General features: G+C 47.6%; 1 protein-coding gene across 1 annotated transcript in view; it reads left to right on the top strand.

Annotated features, from left to right (window-relative positions):
• LOC139235446 (probable G-protein coupled receptor 139) overlaps nt 1-20,778 on the top strand; it is a 71,319-nt gene that overhangs the window by 129 nt on the left and 50,412 nt on the right. The window lies entirely within an intron of this gene.

The following is a 20,778-nucleotide window of genomic DNA, read 5'->3' as shown; positions in this document are numbered from 1 at the left end:
CGGCCAGTGATAGGATCGCCCACAGCCACGACACGCTGGGAGGGCCAGGAGCTACTGTGTACACACGCAGACCCCACTGCACACACAGGCAGCTGCCGACACTCTTTTTGGCGCATGGCTGTAGCTCCGCCCCCCGCTGCTTCTCTTGTGCTCAGTCCAAAGCAGGCCAGATCACCGTGGAGAATCCCGAGGGAAGTATAAGGCTCACTTTTCCTTCAAGAAAGTCGGCGGACCTCTCGGAGGTGCACCGTTCTATGGGTCAGTCGAAACTTGGCCTCCTCGTTTCCATGGAACATTCTGTCCTCTCTTGTTCTTCCAAAGCTGTAAATCCCTGTCCCACACATTGTCTCTCCTGCTGTGCTGAAATCCAAATCAACACACAATTCTAAATTGTTTCTCCTCCACTCCCAGTTTTCACCACCAATTCTCACTGGGTTCAGAAATACACTCACTGGTACACTTCCTTCTCCTATAGGAGTGGACTCTGGCTGGGTTCACTTGTACACTCACTGGTTCCCCTCCCATGTGTGTGGTGGTTCTGGTTATTCTCAGTACTACACTCACTGGTTCCCCTCCCTCTGCTCCCCTAAAGGTACTGACTCTGGCTGGGTTCAGTTCTACACTCACTGGTTCCCCTCCCCTGAAGGTGCTGACTCTGGCTGGGTTCAGTTCTACACTCACTGGTTCCCCTCCCTCTCCTCCCCTGAAGGTACGGACTCTGGCTGTGTTCAGTTCTACACTCACTGGTTCCCCTCCCCTGAAGGTACTGACTCTGGCTGGGTTCAGTTCTACACTCACTGGTTCCCCTCCCCTGAAGGTATTGACTCTGGCTGGGTTCAGTTCTACACTCACTGGTTCCCCTCCCTCTCCTCCCATGAAGGTGCTGACTCTGGCTGGGTTCAGTTCTACATTCACCATTTTCTCTCCAATATATGTCCCATGTGCCCGATCTCCATGTGTGAACTTCGACAGTGAGTGTCGACAGGCTATTCCACTGTCCTCACCTGAGGCCTCACACATGCATTTCCCAGCAGGATCACTGGACCCTCCTCACAATGGCTCAGTTTCTAAACAATAAGGTGATAAGTGGTTATGGGGAGCTGGCAGGGAACAGAAGAACATAAGAAATCGGAGCAGGAGTAGGCTATAGCGCCCCTCGAGCCTGCTCCGCCATTCAATAAGATCATGCCTGATCTGATCATGGACTCAGCTCCACTTACCGGCCTGCTCCCCATAATCTCTTATCGTTTAAGAAACTGTCGATTTCTGTCTTAATTTTATTCAATGTCCCAGCTTCCACAGCTCTCTGAGGCAGCAAATTCCACAGATTTACAACCGTTTGATAGAAGACATTTCTCCTCATCTCTGTTTTAAATGGGCGGCCCCATATTCGAAGATTATGCCCTCTAGTTCTAGTCTCACCTATCAGTAGAAACATCCTCTCTGCATCCACCTTGTCAAAACCCCTCATAATCTTATACATTTCGATAAGATCACCTCTCATTCTTCTGAATTCCAATGAGTAGAGGCCCAACTTACTCAACCTCATAGGTCAACCCCCTCATCCCCGGAATCAACCTAGTGAACCTTCTCTGAACTGCCTCCAAAGCAAGTATATCCTTTCGTAAATATGGAAACCAAAACTGCACGCAGTAGTCCAGCTGTGGCCTCACCAATACCTTATATAGCTGTAGCAAGACTTCCCTGCTTGTATACTCTATCCCCTTTGCAATAAAAGCCAAGATACCATTGGCGTTCCTGATCACTTGCTGTACCTGCATACTATTCTTTTGTGTTTCATGCAGAAGTACCTCCAGGTCCCGCTGTACTGCAGCACTTCGCAATCTTTCTCCATTTAAATAATAACTTGTTCTTTGATTTTTTTTTCTGCCAAAGTACATGACCTCACACTTTCCAACATTATACTCCATCTGACAAATTTTTCCCCACTCACTTAGCCTGTTTATGTCCTTTTTCAGATTTTTTGTGTGCTCACACATTGCTTTTCCTCCCATCTTTGTATCGTCAGCAAACCTGGCTACGTTACACTCAGTCCCTTCTTCCACCTCGTTAATATAGATTGTAAATAGTTGGGGTCCCAGCACTGATCCCTGCGGCACCCCACGAGTTACGAGTTGCCAACCCGAGAATGAACCATTTATCCCGACTCTCTGTTTTCTGTCAGTTAGCCAATCCTCAATCCATGCTAATATATTGCCCCCAACCTCCTCAACATTTCCTCATTAGTCCATCCCCTCATCTCCAGAATCAACCTCGTAAACCTTCTCTGAACTGCCTCCCCTCTCCACCGCTGAAGATGCTGAATCTATCTGGTTTCAGTTATGCACTCACTGGTTCCCCTGCCCTGAAGGTGCTAACTCTGGCTGGGATCCATTTTGCACTCACTGGTACCCCTCCCTCCCATCTGCCACTCCCCTTAGGGTGCTGACTCTTGCTGGGTTCAGATATAGACTCTCTGGTTCCCCTCTCATTCCCTGAAGGTGTAGAATCTGGCTGAGATCAGTTCGACAATCACTCATTTCCCTCCCACCCATCTCTCTCCTCCCCTGAAGGTACTGACTCTGGCTGGGTTCAATTCCACACTCACTGGTTCCTCTCCCCTGAAGGTACTGACTCTGGCTGGGTTCAGTTCTACACTCACTGGTTCCTCTCCCCTGAAGGTACTGACTCTGGCTGGGTTCAGTTGTACACTCACTGGTTCCCCTCCCCTGAAGGTACTGACTCTGGCTGGGTTCAATTCCACACTTACTGGTTCCTCTCCCCTGAAGGTACTGACTCTGGCTGGGTTGAGTTCTACACTCACTGGTTCCCTTCCCCTGAAAGTACTGACTGTGGCTGGGTTCAGTTCTGCACTCACTGGTTCCCCTCCCCTGAAGGTGCTGACTCTGGCTGGGTTCAGTTCTACACTCACTGGTTCCCCTCTCCTCCCCTGAAGATGCTGACTCTGTCTGGTTTCAGTTCTGCACTCACTAGGTAACATACGATATAGGAGCAGCAGTAAGCCATGCGGCCCCTCGAACCTGCTCCGCCATTTAATACCATCATGGCTGATCCGATCATGGACTCAGGTTCCCTTCCCTGCCCACTCCCCATAACCCCTTATTGTTTAAGAAAGTGTCTATTTCTGTCTGAAATTTATACAATGTCCCAGCTTCCACACCTCTCAGAGGCAGTGAATTCCACACATCCACAACACTCAGAAGAAATTTCTCCTCATCTCAGTTTTAAATGGAGGCCCCTTATTCTAAGATTATGCCCTCTAGTTCTAGTCTCCCCCATCAGTGAAACATCCTCTCTGCATCCACCTTGTCACGCCCCCTCATAATCTTATATGTTTCGATAAGATCACTTTTCTATCTTCTGAATTCCAATGAGTGTAGGCCCAACATATTCAACCTTTCCTCAGAAGTCAAACCCCTCATCTCCAGAATCAACTTTGTGAACCTTCTCTGAACTGCCTCCACAGCAAGTATAACCTTTCGTAAATATGGAAACCAAAACTGCACGCAATATTCCAAGTGTGTCCTCACCAATTACCCTGTACAACTGTAGCAAGACTTCCCAGCTTTTATACTCCATCCCCTTTGTAATAATGGCCAAGATTCCATTGGCTTTCCTGATCACTTGCTGTACCTGCATACTGATCTTTTGTGTTTCATGCATAAGTACCCCCAGGTCCCGCTGTACAGTAGCACTTGGCAATCTTTCTCCATTTTAAATAATAATTTGATATGTGATTGTTTTTTCTGCTAAAGTGCATGACCTCACACTTTCCAACATTATACTCCATCTGCCAAGTTTTTGCCAACTCACTTAGCCTGTCAATGTGGTTTTGCATATTTTGTGTGTCCTCCTCACACATTGCATTTCCTCCCATCTTTGTATCATCAGCAAATGTGGCTACACTACACTCGGTCCCTTCTTCCAAGTCATTAATATAGATTGTAAATAGTTGGGGTCCCAGCACTGATCCCTGCGGCAGCCCGCTAGTTACTGATTGCCAAACTGAGAATGAACCATTTATCCCGACTCAATATTTCCTTATAAGTCAACCCTCTCATCTCCGGAATCAACCTCCTCTCAACTGCCTCTCCTTTCCTCCCCTGAAGTTGCTGAATCTATCTGGTTTCAGTTCTGCACTCACTGGTTCCCCTCCCCTGAAGGTTCGGACTCTGGGTGGGTTCAGTTCCACACTCACTGGTTCCCCTCCCCTGAAGGTACTGACTCTGGCTGGGTTCAGTTCTACACTCACTGGTTCCCCTCCCCTGAAGGTGCTGATTCTGCCTGGGTCCAGTTGTATACTCACTGGTTCCCCTCCCTCCCATCTGCCCCGTCCCTGAAGGCACTAACACCGGCTGTTTTCAATTCCACACTCACTGTTTCCCCTCCCTCCCCTCTCCAGCAGGCAGAGTTTAGGGAGCTAGGAGAGAGATTAAAAAGCAGGACCTCAAAGGGTAGTAATCTCCGAATTCCTCCCGATGTCACGAGCTAGTGACTACAGAAACAGGAGGATAGAGCAGATGAATGCCTGGCTGGAGAAATAGTGCAGGCGGGAGAGCTTTACTTTCCTGAGGCACTGGGACCGCTTCTGGGGGAGGTGGGACATGGACAAACCAGATGGGTTGCACCTCAACAGAGCCGGTACCAATATCCTCACGGTGGGGTGTGCTCGTGCTTTTGGGGAGGGGTTGAATTAGCTTGGCAGGGGGATGGGAACCTGAAAATAGATTCAGGAGGGAGGGGAGTAAAGCTGGAATTAGAAAGCAAAAATAAAGAAAGTGAGTTTGAAGGAGAGAGGATACAAGCAGGAAAAAAGTGTAAGAAAACACTTTGTCTCAATGCACATAGCATTTGAAACAAAATAGATGAGTTGACGGCACAAATAGATACAAATGGGTATGATCTGATAGCCATTACAGAGGCGTGGTTGCAAGGTGACCAGGTCTGGGAATTAAATATTTAGCGGTACTGGACAGTCCGGAAGGACAGAAAGAAAGGAAAAGGACGTGGAGTAGCTCTATTGATAAAGGATGGAATCACTGCAATAGTAAGAAACGATATTGGCTCAAATGATCAGGATGTTGAAACGGTTTGGGTGGAGATAAGGAACAATAAGTGGAAAAAGTCACTGGTGGATGTCGACTATAGGCACCGTAACAATAGCTACTCTGTTGGTCAGCGCATAAACCAGGAAATAGTGGGGGCTTGTAAAAAGGGAACAGCAATAATCATGGGTGATTTTAACCTCCATATTGAATGGACAAATCAAATTGGTCAGGGTAGCCTTGAGGAGGAGTTCATAGAGTGCATAAGGGACGGGTTCCTTCAGCAGTATGTAACGGAACCAACCAGGGGGCAGGCCATCTTAGATCTGGTCCTGTGTAATGAGACAAGATTACTAAACAATCTCCTAGTAAAGGATCTCTTGGAATGAGTGATCATAGCATGATCTGAATTTGAAATTTAGATGGTGGGTGAGAAAGTTGGATCTCTAACCAGCGTACTAATCTTAAATAAAGGAGACTATGCAGGTATGAGGGCAGAGTTGGGTAAAGTGGACTGGGAAAATAGATTTAAGTGTAGGACGGTTGATGAACAGTGGTGTACATTTAAGGAGATATTGATTGCACAACTCTCAAGAAAAATATATTTCAGTGAGGAGGAAAGGGTGTAAAAGAAAAGATAGCCATCCGTGGCTAACTCAAGAAATAAAGGACGGTATCCAATTAAAAACAAGGGCATACAAAGTGGCCAAAACTCGTGGGACGACAGAAGACTGGGAAGCTTTTAAAAGCCAGCAAAGAATGACTAAAAAAATGATTAAGAAAGGGAAGATAGACTATGAAAGTAAACTAGCACAAAATATAAAAACAGATAGCAAGAGTTTCTATAGGTATATAAAAAGGAAAAGAGTGGCTAAAGTAAATGTTGGTCCCTGAGAGGACGAGATCGGGGAATTAGTAATGGGGAACATGGAGATGGCAGAAACACTGAACACATATATTCTATCAGTCTTTACGGCCGAGGACACTAACAATATCCCAACAGTGGACAGTCAAGGGGCTACAGGGGGGAGGAACTTAACACAATCACTAAGAAGGTGGTACTCAGTAAGATAACGGGACTAAAGGCGGATAAATCCCCTGGAGCTGATGGCTTGCATCCTAGGGTCTTAAGAGAAGTCGCAGCAGGGACAGTGGATGCATTGGTTGTAATTTACCAAAATTCCCTGGATTCTGTGGAGGTCCCAGTGATTGGAAAACTGCAAATGTAATGTCCTTATTTAAAAAAAGAGGCAGAAAAAAAGCAGGAAACTATAGACCAGTTAGCCTAACATCTGTGGTTGGGAAAATGTTGGAGTCCATCATTAAAGAAGCAGTAGCAGGTTATTTGGAAAAGCAAAATTTGGTCAGGCAGAGTCAGCATGGATTTATGAAGGGGACGGCATGTTTGACAAATTTGCTGGAATTCTTTGAGGATGTAACACACAGGGTGGATAAAGGGGAACCAGTGTGTGTGGTGCATTTGGACTTCCAGAAGACATTTGACAAGGTGCCACGTAAAAGTTCACAGGGTTGGGGGTAATATATCAGCAAGGATAGAGGATTGGCTAACTAACAGAAAACAGAGAGTCGGATAAATGGTTCATTCTCTGGTTGGCAACCAGTAACTAGTGGGTTGATGCAGGGATCAGTGCTGGGACCCCAACTATTTACATTCTATATTCAAGAACTTGGAAGAAGGGACTGAATGTAATGTTGCCGAGTTTGCTGACGATACAAAGGATGGGAGGAAAAGCAATATGTGAGTACACATAAAACCTGCAAAAGGACATAGACAGGCTAAGTGAATGGGAAAAAATTTGGCAGATGGAGTATAATATTAGAAAGTGTGAGGTCATGCACTTTGGCAGAAAAAAAATCAAAGAGCAAGTTATTATTTAAATGGAGAAAGATTACAAAGTGCTGCAGTACAGCGGGACCTGGAGGCACTTGTGCATGAAACACAAAAGGATAGTATGCAGGTACAGCAAGTGATCAGGAAAGCGAATAGAATCTTGGCCTTCCTGATCCATGTTTCTGAAAAGATATACTTGCTTTGGAGGCAGTTCAGAGAAGGTTTCGGGGATGAGGGGGATGACTTATGAGGAAAGGTTGAGTAGTTTGGGCCTCTACCCATTGGAATTCAGAAGAATGAGAGGTGATCTTATCGAAACGTATAAGATTATGAGGCGGGGGGACAAGGTGGATGCAGAGAGAATGTTTCCACTGATGGGGGAGACTCGAACTAGAGGGCATAATCTTAGAATAAGGGGCCACCCATTTAAAATTGAGATGAGGATAAATGTCTTCTCTCAAAGGGTTGTAAATCTGTGGAATTTGCTGCCTCAGAGAGCTGTGGAAGTTGGGTCATAGAAACATAGAAAATAGTTGCAGGAGTGGGCCATTCGGTGTTTTTGTGACTGGAAGGCTGTTTCCAGTGGGGTTCTGCAGGGCTCAGTGCTGGGTCCCTTGTTTTTTCTGGTATATATCAATGAATTGGACTTCAATGTTGGGGGTATGATTAAGAAGTTTGCAGGTGAAACTAAAATAGGCTGTGTGGTTGAGAATTAAGAACAAAACTGCACACTGCAGGAACCTATAAATGTACTTTTCAGGTGGGCAGTAAAGTGGCAAATGGAATTTAATCCAGATAAGTGTGAGGTAATGCATTTGGGGAGGTCTAACAAGGCAAGGGATTACACATTAAATGCTACAACACTGAAAATTGTTTAGGAACAAAGGGACCTTGAAGTGTAGGTCCACAGATCCCTGAAAGTGGCAGGCCAGGTCGATAAGGTGGTTAAGAAGGCACATGGAATATTTGCCTTTATTAGTCGAGGCATGGAATACAAGAGCTCGAGGTTATGCTTGAAATGGTTAGGCCGCAGTTGGAATACTGTGTGCAGTTCTGGTCATCACATTACAGGAAAGATGTGATTGTACTGGAAAGGGTACAGAGGAGATTTACAAGAATGTTGCCTGGACTGGAGAATTTTGGCGATGAAGAAAGATGGAGATGCAGAGTCCATTTTCTTTGGATCAGAGGACACTGAGGGGAGACCTGATGAAAGTATTAAATTATAAGGGGCTTGGATAGAGTGGATAGGAAGGACCTGTTTCCTGTGGCAGAGTGGTCAATAACAAGGAGGCACAGATTTAAAGTAATTGGTTCAGAGGAGATACGAAGGGAAATTTCTTCACCCAGAGGTTTGTGGGGGTCTGGAACTCACTGCCTGAAAGGGTGGTAGAGGCAGAAACACTCAGCACATTTGAAAAATACTTGGATGTGCACTTCAACTGTCATCACCGACAGGGCTACGGACCGAGAGCTGGAGAGTGGGATTAGGCTGGATAGCTGTTTGTTGGCCGGCACGGACACAGTGGGCTGAAATGGTCTCCTGCCATGCTGTAAATTTAAATGATTTTATGATTTATGACCTAGATGAAGGGACCGAGTGTAATGTATCCAAATTTGCTGATGATACAAAACTAGGTGGGACAGTAAGCTGTGAGAACACAAGAGTCTGCAAGATATACATAGATAGATTATGTGAGTGGCAATAAGGTGTCAGATGGAGTATAATGTAGGGAAATGTGAGGTTATTCACTTTGGTAGGAAAAACAGAATATCTTTTAAATTATGAGAAACTTTTAAACTTTGGTGTTTAGAGAGATTTGGGGTGCCCTTGTGCAAGACACACAGAAAGTGAGCATGCAGGTATGCAAGCAATAAGGAAGGCAAATGGTTTGTCCTTTATTGCAAGGGGTTAGAATATAAGAGTAAGGAGGTCTTGCTACAATTGTACAGGGCCTTGGTGAGACCACACCTGGAGTACTGGGCACAGTTTTGGTCTCCTTATTGAAGGACGGAACCACTTGCCTTGGACACTGTGCAACAAAGGTTCACAAGATTGATTCCTGGGCTGTCTTATGATGAGATAGTGTGTAGAATGGGCCTATACACTCTCAAGTTTAGAATAATGAGAGGTGATCTCATTGAAACATACAAGGTTCTGAAGGGGACTGACAGGTTAGATGCTGAGTGGTTGATTCCCCTGGCTGGACTGTCTCGAACTAGGGGGCACAGTCTCAGGATAAGTGGTAGGCCATTTAAGACAGAATTGAGGAGGATTATCTTCATTCAGAGGGTTGTGAATCTTTGGCATTCTCTCCCCCAGAGGGCTGTGGATGCTCAGTCTATTCAAGGTTGAGATTGATAGATTTTTGTATATTAAGCGAATCAAGGGATATGGAGATCAGGCGGGAAAGTGGAGTTGAGGGCGATGATCAGCCATGATCTCATTGAATTGCGGTGCAGGCTCGAGGGACCTTATGGCCTCCTCCTGCCCCTATTTCTTATGTTGATATCCAGGGGGCTCTAGATTTATTAGTCCCACCCTTTTTCTTGAAGGTAACATACTTCCTCTGAACCCTCATTATCTCCTCATTGAAAGCCTCCCACTGCTCTGGGACTGATTTAACTTCAACATAAGAACATAAGATTTCAGAGCAGGAGTATGCCATTCGGCCCCTCGAGCCTGCTCTGCCATTCAATGAGATCATGGCTGATCTTCTACCTCAACTCCACTTTCCTGCACTATTCCATATCCCTTGATTCCCTAAATTTACAAAAATCTATCGATCTCTGTCTTAAATGTGCTCAAAGGCAGAGCCTCCACAGCCCTCTGGGGTAGAGAATTGCAAAGATTAATGAGTAAATAAGTTTCTGCTCTTCTCAGTCCTAAATGGCCAACCCCTTATTTTGAGACTGTGAACCCTGGTTCTAGACTCCTCAGCCAGAAACATCCTCCCTGCATCTATCCTGTCACGCCTTGTAAGAATTTTGTATGTTTCAATGAGATCATCTCTCATTCTTCTAAACTCTAGAGAATATGTGCCTAGGTCTACTCAATCTCTCCTCATAGGACAATCCTCCCACCACAGGAATTCAGTTTGGTGAACCTTCGTTGCCATCCTCAATGGCAAGTACATCCTTCCTTTGGTAAGCAGCCAAAACTGTACACAATACTCCAGCTGCAGTCTCACCAGGGCCCTATATAATTGCAGTAAGACATCTTTACTCCTGCACTCAAATCCTCTTGTAATAAAGGCCAACATACCATTTGCTTTCTTCGTTGCTTGCTGTACCTCCATATTAACTTTCAGTGATTCGTGTACAAGGAAACACAAGGTCCCTCTGAACACCAAAGTTTCCCAATCTCTCACCATTTCAAATAGCTGTTTCCAGTCCACTTTGGCTAAATCACATCTCAGCTTCGTAAAATTGGCTTTTCTCCAATTGAGAACTTTTATTCCTGGTCTATCTTTGTCCTTTTCCATAACTACCCTAAATCTAACTGAATTACGATCACAAGCACCAATGCTCTCCCACTGATACCCCTTCCACCTGCCCAGCTTCAGTCCCTAACACTAAGTCCAGAACTTCCCCCTCTCTTGTTGGGCTTGCTACGTACTGGCTAAAAAGTTCTGCTGGTTGCTGACCCCTCTGTGAAGGGAAATAGGTCCTTCCTCTCCACTATATCTGGGCCCCTCATAATTTTATACACCTCATTAAAGTCTCCCCTCAGCCTTCTTTGTTCCAAAGAAAACAAACTATTAAGAGGGTTGGTGGGCTGGAGGAGGTTACAGAGATAGCGAAGGGTGAGACCCTGGAGAGAGTTGAACAAGAGAATGCGTATTTTAAAGGCTGATGCCACCAGCCATCTCGCCCAGCACAGAATGTAACTCACTACTAACAGGAAGGATGTTACTTTAACTACTACGAATGCATAATGCGGGGAAATCAATCTCTGTCCCTTTAACTAACAGTGTCATGGAAAGAGGGAAATGAATGACCTTTAAACCCCTGATTATCTTGGTACTGAAGTGTCAGAAACTCACAATAGGAACTCCAGGAAAACAAAGTACTGAGCAATGTTGCATTGTTTTGTTAACAAAAGAAATCTCGATTTAATTTTTAAAAGATAAATTGTTCAACAGGGGTTCACACAGACTCACCTGACAGGCCGACTCAGGATCCACCCCTCAAGCACCGCGATTGGTTGCAGAAAACGCTGCTCCCTGGGCCCAACGTCCCCTGACCTCTCTTCCTGTTGGTTCCCAGGGCAATCAATCACCACTCGCCAACATTACACTGCAAGATCAAGTTGAGGGGCTTGGAGGAAGAAATAAAACAAGACCGTGAACCTGAATGAAGAAATAAAATTGGAGAAGCATGATGAAATAAACAAGGATAGACAATATAAACTGAAGGGTACAATCCGAAAGGGGGTGCATGAACAGTGAGACCTGCGGGTACATGTGCACAAATTACTGAAGGTGGCAGGACAGGTTGAGAAAGCAGTTAAAAAAGCTTACAGGTTGCTGGGCAAGAAACTTATGATGAACCTTTGTAAAACACTGGTTCGGTCTCAACTGGAGCATTGTGTCCAATTCTGGGCACCGCACATTAGGATGTGAAGGCCTCAGAGAGGGTGCAGAAAAGATTGACAAGAATGATTCATGAGATGAGGGACTTCGGTTACGTGGATTGACTGGAGACGCTGGGGTTGTTCTCCTTGGAGCAGAGAAGGTTGAGAGGAGAATTGATAGAAGTGTTCAAAATCATTAGGGGTCCGGACAGAGTAGATAGAGAGCTACTATGCCCACTGGCAGAAAGGTGGAGAATCAGAGGAGATGGATTTGAGGTGAATGGCAAAAGAACCAAAGGTGACATCAGAAAATCTATTTTATGCAGCGAGCGGTTAGAATCCGGAAAGCACGGCCTGAAAGGGTGGTGGAGGAAGACTCAATCACAGCTCTCAAAAAAAAAATTGGATAAGTATCTGAAGGAAAACATTTGCAGGACTGGGGAAAGGGCGGGTCAGTGGGACTAGCTGGGAGCAGGCAAGGGCTCGACGGGCCGAATGGCCTTCCGTGCTGTAACCATTCTCTGATTGTGTGAGCAGAAGCACTCTGTTCCCTGATACAATCTAAAGCCTTCCTGATTGTGAGCACCTGTTAAACCTGCCCTGCACCTTCACTGCTCCAAGGAGAGCCACCCCAGATGCTGCAGTCATCATCTTATTGAATGGCAGCAGGCTCGAGGGGCCAAAGGGCCGACTCATCTCCTATTTCTGATGTTCTCATGTGTTCATGTCACTGGTCCCCATCCTGCACCTGCTCCCTGCAGTAAGATGGCCGCCGCGCATGCTCCCTGCCCTGCAGCGGGACAATGGAAAGTATTGTGACGTCGAGGAAGCCCCGCCCGTGTTGCTCCCTGCTCCCCGTGGCGGGCGGACCCGTGCTGCCCAAAGATGGCGGCCAAACTCCCGGCAACCCCCGACAGTAACCAAGGCCCGTCCCCGCCCGAAGGTGCCCCACCCGCCGACTCGGCGGCAAATCTCACCGCCCGCGCGTGTCCGTGAGTCTGTGAGTCCTCAGGGAGGCTGGGCGCACTGCCCAGGCTGATCATCCATCCTCCGCGGGGGGGCAAAACGTCGTCTGTCAGCAGCTAATCTCCCACAATAGGCTGTCCCCACGTCTGCGCACAACTCCGCCTCGCCTCACCTGGGCCCCGAGCTCAAAGGTTGCGAGCGGAGCCCACCAACAAACACCCCAACCGCCCGCAATCAGTGGCGGGGTGTGGGGCCGCGGCACCAATCAATCACTGGTCCCTGAAGATGCTGACTCTGGCTAGGTTCAGTTCTACACTCACTGGTTCCCCTCCCCTGAAGATACTGACTCTGGCTGGGTTCAGTTCTACACTCACGGGTTCCCCTCCCCTGAAGGTGCTGACTCTGGCTGGGTTCAGTTCTACACTCACTGGTTCCCCTCCCCTGAAGGTACTGACTCTGGCTGGGTTCAGTTCTACACTCACTGGTTCCCCTCCCCTGAAGGTACTGACTCTGGCTGGGTTCAGTCCTACACTCACTGGTTCCCCTCCCCTGAAGGTACTGACTCTGGCTGGGTTCAGTTGTACACTCACTGGTTCCCCTCCCCTGAAGGTACTGACTCTGGCTGGGTTCAGTTCTACACTCACTAGTTCCCCTCCCCTGAAGGTACTGACTCTGGCTGTGTTCAGTTCTGCACTCACTGGTTCCCCTCCCCTGAAGGTACTGACTCTGGCTGGGTTCAGTTGTACACTCACTGGTTCCCCTCCCCTGAAGGTACTGACTCTGGCTGGGTTCAGTTCTGCACTCACTGGTTCCCCTCCCCTGAAGGTACTGACTCTGGCTGTGTTCAGTTCTGCACTCACTGGTTCCCCTCCCCTGAAGGTACTGACTCTGGCTGGGTTCAGTTGTACACTCACTGGTTCCCCTCCCCTGAAGGTACTGACTCTGGCTGGGTTCAGTTCCACACTCACTGGTTCCCCTCCCCTGAAGGTACTGACTCTGGCTGGGTTCAGTTCCTGACACTGGCATCATTCACTTTGTTCCTGCACCAAGATGGCTGCGCATGCGCTCTGCTACTCACTGAATCAAGATGGCGGAGCGCTGAACCTGCCTTCCTGCACGAAGATGGCCGCCGTTAGCCGAGGCCTGTGACCGGGAGAAAGCCCCGAAGCTGCAACCGCCGATATTCCGGTTATTATTCCGGGCATGCGGCGGGAACCGGTTCTTTATGAAGCCTCCACGACTCCCTGCTGGTCGATTATTCCCCTCCGCCCCGCCGAAATGAACAGTTCTCAGGAACCTCTGAAAAAGATGTCTCCTCCGCCATTACACGCACTGCGCATGCTCTAAACACAGCCTGGGCCCGCGCCTGCGCACTGAGCTCCTGTAGTCTGGGTGCGTCACATTCTCCCCCGCGGGGCATGCTGGGTACAAAGGGCCATGAGAAAGAGGAGCAGGAGTGGGCTAGTTACGACACGGTTATATACAGAGTAAAGCTGACTCTCCACTGTCCTAAAGAATCCCAGGGCAGGGACAGCACGGGTTAGTTACAATTTAAAGCTTGCTGTACGCTGACTCATCAAACACTCCCAGGGCAGGTACAGCACATGTTAAATACATAGCAAGGATCCATCTGCACTGTCCCACCAGGTATTCCCAGGGTATGCACAGCACAGGTTACTGACAGAATAAAGCTCCCTCTGCACTGTCCCAAGAAACAATCCCAGGGCAGGTACAGCACAACTATTTTGTTGTTGACCTGTAAATCAAATGCATCCTGATTAAAGGAGGGAGGGGAACTATAACCGACAAAATAAACCAATTAAACTTTGGACGGTAAACTTAAATCAAATTAAAATTTGGATGCTGGAGCTGATGATGCACTCCAGTCCCTCCGGTGCCGACCTCTTACAGAAGGCTGCAAGCGCACTGGTGGCAGGTACAGCACGGGTTAGATACAGAGTAAAGCTCCCTCTACACTGTCCTATCAAACACTGCCAGGATATGTACAGCACATGTTAGATACAGAGTAAAGCTCCATCAACATTGACGCATCAAACACTCCCAGGTCAGGTACAGCACCAGTTAGATACGGAGTAAATATCCCTCTACACTGTCCCATTAAACACTCCCAGTGCAGGTACAGCATGGGTTAGATACAGAGTGAAGCTCCGTCTACACTGTCCGATCAAACACTACCAGGGCAAGTACAGCATAATTTAGATGCAGGGTAAACGTCTCTCTAAACAGCCAATCCAAAAATGCACAGGACAGGCACAACACAGGTTAGGTACACATCATCATCATCACAGGCAGTCCGTAAAAATCGAAGAAGACTTGCTTATACTCTAAAGGTGAGTTCTTACGTGACTAAACAATCCAGTACGGGAATTACAGTCTCTGTCACAGGTGGGACAGCCAGTCATTGAATGACAGGGTGGGTGAGACTGGTTTGCCGCATGCTCCTACGCTTGGTTTCTGCATGCTCTCAGTGATGAGACACGAGCTGCTCAGAGCCCTCCCGGATTCACTTCCTCAACTTAGGGCGGACGTTTGTCAGGGACTCCCATGTATCAGGGGGTTGTTGAATTTTATCAAGGAGTCTTTGAGGGTGTCGTTGAAAGGTTTCCTCTGCCTACTGTAGGCTCGTTTGCCATGTAGGAGTTCCGAGTAAAGCCTTGCTTTGGGAATCTTGTGTCAGGCATGTGAACCATGTGTCGAGCCAGGGTATCGCTGGAGATTGAGCATGCAGTGTCCACCGGTAGACTCGTGGCCTTCCATGAGAGGTGAGCACCAGAGAGACTGGAGTGCATCATTCCAGAGGGAACAGAATTGTAATTTTAATTCATTTGATTTGATTTGACAAAAGTTACCTTTATGTTGAATTATTAATTTGTGATTTTGGTTCCCCTCAAAAAAACAAGGGGGCACTTTAATGAAAGTTTCTGGAGTGTGACCCCCCTCCACTCTTTAATCAGGGGGAACCTGATTATTGTTCTACTTAAAATAGTTGTGAACAATGTGGCCCACCCAATGCAGCTGGTCGAGTGTGGTCAGTGCTTCGATGATGGGGATGTTAGCCTGATCGAGGAAACACCAGGACTGGTTTGATGAGAATGACCAGGAGATGCAAGAGCTAATTAAACACAAGCACAGGGTATTTCTGAACCTAAAACAACAACCCATCTCGGGAGCAGCAAATCAGCATTACAGACGGCTTAAGGCCGAGGTCCAAGAAAAAAACCTGTGACCTAAAGCATAGATGGTGGGTGGAGAAATTAAAGGAGGCTCAGCAGCTGGCCGACAGCCATGATGTGCGAGGATTCTTCATCGCTGTCAAGGCCACCTATGGCCCAAGCACCCAAGGCACCACTCCACTGCTGGCCAAGAATGAGGAAACACTCATCAAGGACACTGAGGCCGTCAGGACTCGGTGGAAGGAGCACTTCGAAGATGTCCTGAACCAAGACTCTGCCTCTGATTCGAGTGTCCTCGACTCCATCCAGCAGCATGCTACCCGCCAACATCTCAGCAAAACCTCAGCCCTGCATGAGATAGAAAAGGCCATCCGCCAGCTCAAGAACAACAAGGCAATGGGAGCAGATGGAATCCCCACTGAGGCACTAAAGTATGGTGGAGAGGCAATATTGGCATGAATGCGTGACCTCATCTCTCTCATCTGGAAGGAGGAGAGCAGGCCTGGAGATCTCAGAGATGCAGTAATCGTGACCATCTTTAACAAAGGAGACAAGTCCGACTGTGGCAATTACAGATAAGTCTCCCTGTTACCAGCCACTGGGAAAGTCATCGCTAGAATCCTCCTCAACCGTCTTCCCCTGTGGCTGAGGAACTCCTCCTGGAGTCACAATGTGGATTTCGTCCTCTACGGAGTACAACGGACATGGAGTAGATACAGATTAAAGCTCCCTCTACACTGTCCCATCAGACATTCCCAGGGCAAGTACAACATGGGTTATGTTATGTATGCAACCTGATGAAACCAACAATCTACCGCCATCAGAGGGCATATCTGTTGGAGTCCCAAGGGATCCCAGCATCGCTTGGGAGCATTGTATATAAGCAGGCCCCCCATGCTGTACGTGCACTCTGGAGTTAGAAAAAAAGAGACCAAGATCACACATCCTCATGTCTACAGTACTCAATCACATTACTTTATTCTGGACATAACAATTGGCGACGAGATAATGAAACATCATGCAAAAATGCAGAGAACTGTTGGTATCCTGGAGAAATTCTCAGAAGGGGACGATTGGGATGTCTCCATGCAGCGACTCGACTAATACTTCATGACCAACTGGCAGGGAATGTGAATGCTGCCAAACAAAGGGTGATCCTCCTCACTCTCTGCGGGGAAACAACCTATGGCCTCATGAAGAATTTTCTTGCTCCAGTGAAACCAACAACCAAATCGCATGACGAACTGTGTACGCTGGTCCAGGAGCACCTAAATCCGAAGGAGAGCATTCTGATGGCAAGGTATCGATTTTACACATGTCAACGGTCTGAAGGCCAGGAAGTGGCGAGCTACGTCGGCGAAATAAGGCATCTTGCAGGACATTGCGAATTTGATGGATGCCTGGAGTAAATGCTAAGAGATTTTTTTGTGTTTGGCATTGGCCATGAGGATATCCTTCGCAATCTATTGACTGTTGAAACACTGCACCTAAGCAAAGCCATAATGATAGCCGAGGCATTTATGTCCACCAGCGATAACACCAAACAAATTTCGCAGTAATCAGATGTTTCGGCAAGTACTGTACACAAAGTAACATCGTTTTCAGGCAGGAATGCATATGGCAGAATGTACACGCCTGCAGCTGCATGATCTCAGATGACTCAGAGTCTGCCATCAAGCATTAATGCGAGGCAGTTAACAGCTTGTTGGCACTGCGGAGGTGATCATCGAGCCCATCAATGCAGCTTCAAACACTATGCGTGCAAAGGCTGTGGAACAATGGGACACCTCCAGCGAATGTGCAGATGAGCTGCAAACACTGCAAAGCACCACATTGCAGTGGAAGACCGACCCATGGTGGATCAAACTGAACTAGAGACTCAACCCGAGGAGGCAGATGAGTATGGGGTACACACCTTCATCAGGAAATGTCCACCGATCATGTTAAATGTTGAACTGAACGGAATTCTGTATCCATAGAATTGGACATGGGTGCGAGTCAGTCCATCATGAGAAAACGGCCTTCGACAGGCCCAAGCGGAGCCCCATTCACACCAAGCTGAAAACGTGCACGAAAGAGCTGATCCCTATAATTGACAGCACAGCATATTAAAAGTCTCTTATGATGGAACAGTACACGAACTACCACTAAGGATCGTGTCAGGAGATGGCCCCACACTGTTCGGCAGAAGCTGGCTGAGAAAATTACGCTGGAACTGGGATGACATCCGAGCGCTTTCATCCATCGATGACGCCTCATGTGCCCAGGTTCTGAGCAAGTTTCCATCATTGTTTGAGCCAGAGATCGGAAGTTTCTTGAGGGCGAAGGTGCAGATCCATTTGATTCCCGGTACATGACCCATCCATCACAAGGCACGGGCAGTGACATATATGATGCGAGAGAAAGTGGAGATCGAGTTAGACAAGCTGCAATGAGAGGACATCATCGCACTGGTGGAGTTCAACGAGTGGGATCGTCAGATTGTTCTGGTTTTCAAGGGTGATGTCGCGGTCAGCATATGCGGGACTATAAATTAACGATTAAGCATTTTTCGCTGCAGGACCAGTACCAGCAACCCAAGGCAGACAATCTATTTGCGACACTGGCAGGAGGAAAGATATTTACCAAGTTTGACCTGACCTCGGCCTACATGACGCAGGAGCTGGCGGAATCTTAAAAAGGCCTCACCTGCATCAACACGCACAAAGGTCTGTTCATCGACATTAGATGCCCGTTTGGAATTCGATCGATCACGGCTATTTTTCAAAGGGACATGGAGAGTCTGCTAAAGTCGGTGCTGCACATCGTGGTTTTCCAGGATGGGACACCATCGAGCACATGCAGAACGTGGAAGAGGTTCCAAATCGGCTAGATCATGTGGGACTCAGGTTGACACGCTCGAATTGTGCTTTCCGGGCGCCAAAGGTCGAGTTCTTAGGCAGAAGAATCGTGGCAGATGGCACCAGGCGCACTGACGCCAAGACAGAGGCCATCAAGAACGCACCGAGACCACAGAACGTGACGGAGCTGCGGTCGTTCCTGGGCTCCTCAATTATTTTGGTAATTTCCTACTCGGGTTGAGCACCTTGCTAGAACCTCTACATATATGGCTGCACAAGGGAGATTATTAAGCATGGGGGAGATCAAAAGAGACTGCTTTTGAGAAAGACCGAAATCTGTTATGTTCCAACAAACTGCTTGTCCTGTATGATCCATGTAAACGTTTAGTGCTAGCTTGCGATGCATCTTTGTACGGGGTCGGGCGTATGTTACAATAAGCAAACGAATTGGGAACATTGCAACCGGTCGCCTATGCGTCCAGGTGTTTGTCCAAGGCCGAAAGAACCGACAGCATGATTGAAAAAGAAGCTCTGGCATACGTTTACGGGATGAAAAAATACACCAGTATCTGTTTGGGCTTTAGTTCGATTTAGAAACTCACCATAAGCCGCTCATATCGCTATTCACAGAGAGCAAAGGTATTAAAACCAATGCTTCTGCTCGCATCGAAAGATGGGTGCTCACGCTGTATGCATATAAGTATGTAATTCATCACTGGCCAGGCACAGAGAACTGCACTGATGCCTTCAGTCGGCTACTTTTCCCACCACCGGGGTGGAAATGGCACAGCCTGCAGACTTGCTCTTGGTGAAGGATGCATTTGAAAATGAAAAGTCACCCGTTACGGCCGCCAGATGAGGACCTGGACCAGCCAGGGTCCTTTTCTGTCCCTTGTAAAAACTGTATCCTCCATGGGAGCTGGTCCAGCATCCCAGCGGAGATGCATGAAGAGATCAAGCTGTTCCAGCAGCGTAAAGACGAATTGTCCATACAGGTGGCCCGATATCGACTCAGATTTGGAGTCTTGCGTGTGCCAATGCACCACTTGCTCGTAACTGAGCAATGCACCCAGGGCACCCAAGTTTGTGGTCATGGCCCTCCAAACCGTGGTCTAGGATCCACGCTGACTTTGCTGGCCCATTTCTAGGCAAAATGTTCTTCGTTCTTGTGGATTTCTATTCCAACTGGATTGAGTGTGTAATAATGTCTGTAAGCACGTCCACTGCCACCTTCGAAAACCCACGAGCCACGCACGGCCAGCCTGATGTCCTTGTCAGCGACAACGGGCCGTGCTTCACCAGCGCTGAATCCAAGGAATTCATGACACACAATGGGATCAAGCACATCACAACTGCCCCGTTCAAGCCCGCATCCAATGACCAGACAGAACGTGCAGTCCAAACCATCAAACAAAGCTTGAAACACCTGTCAAAAGAATCCCTGCAGACCCACCTGTCCCGAGTCCTGCTCAGCCACTGCACCAGACACCATTCTTTCACCGGGGTTCCCCAGCTGAGCTGCTCCTGAAAAGGGTGCTCAAAACAAGGCTTTCTCTCGTTCACCCTGATCTCCATGATCAAGTCGAGGGCAGGCGGCATCAATAAAGCATGTACCGTGATCGCACAAATTTGTAACGCAATATTGAAGTCAATGACCCTGTATTTATACTCAACTATGGACATGGTCCCAAATAGCTTGCTGGCACTGCCATAGCCAAAGAAGGGAGGAGGGTGTTTCAGGTCAAACTCGCAAATGGAATAACTTGCAGAAAGCATTTGGACCAAACCAAACTGCGATTCACAGACAGCCACAAGCAACCAACTTCGACCCTCCGACGCACACACAAGTGGCAGCCAACATCATGGTAGACCACGAAGCTGAACTCATCATCCCCAGCAGCCCAGCAAGGTCATCTGCGCAGCAGTCCAGCGAAGAACCAACCAACTCACCTGCACCTGTATTTGTACTGAGACGATTGACTCAGGAGCGAAAAGCCCCAGATCATCTCAGCTTGCAAATAAGTATACGATTGACTTTGGGAGGGAGTGATGTTATGTGTGCAACCCTATGTAACCAGAATTCTACCACCACAATAGGCCGTATCTGTTGGAGTCCCAAGGGATCCCAGCGTCCCTTGGGAGCACTGTATATAAGCAGACCTTCCATGTTGTACGTGCACTCTGAAGTTAGAATAAAGAGACAGGTCACAATTACTCACGTCTACAGTACTCAATCACATTACCTTTTCTGAACTGAACATGTTAAATATAGAATAAAACTCAC

The sequence above is a fragment of the Pristiophorus japonicus genome, chromosome 23, assembly GCF_044704955.1.
Source record: "Pristiophorus japonicus isolate sPriJap1 chromosome 23, sPriJap1.hap1, whole genome shotgun sequence".
Lineage (NCBI taxonomy): Eukaryota > Metazoa > Chordata > Chondrichthyes > Pristiophoridae > Pristiophorus > Pristiophorus japonicus.
Note: the sequence above shows the minus strand (reverse complement) of the source record. Positions and strands in the feature narration are given on the sequence as shown.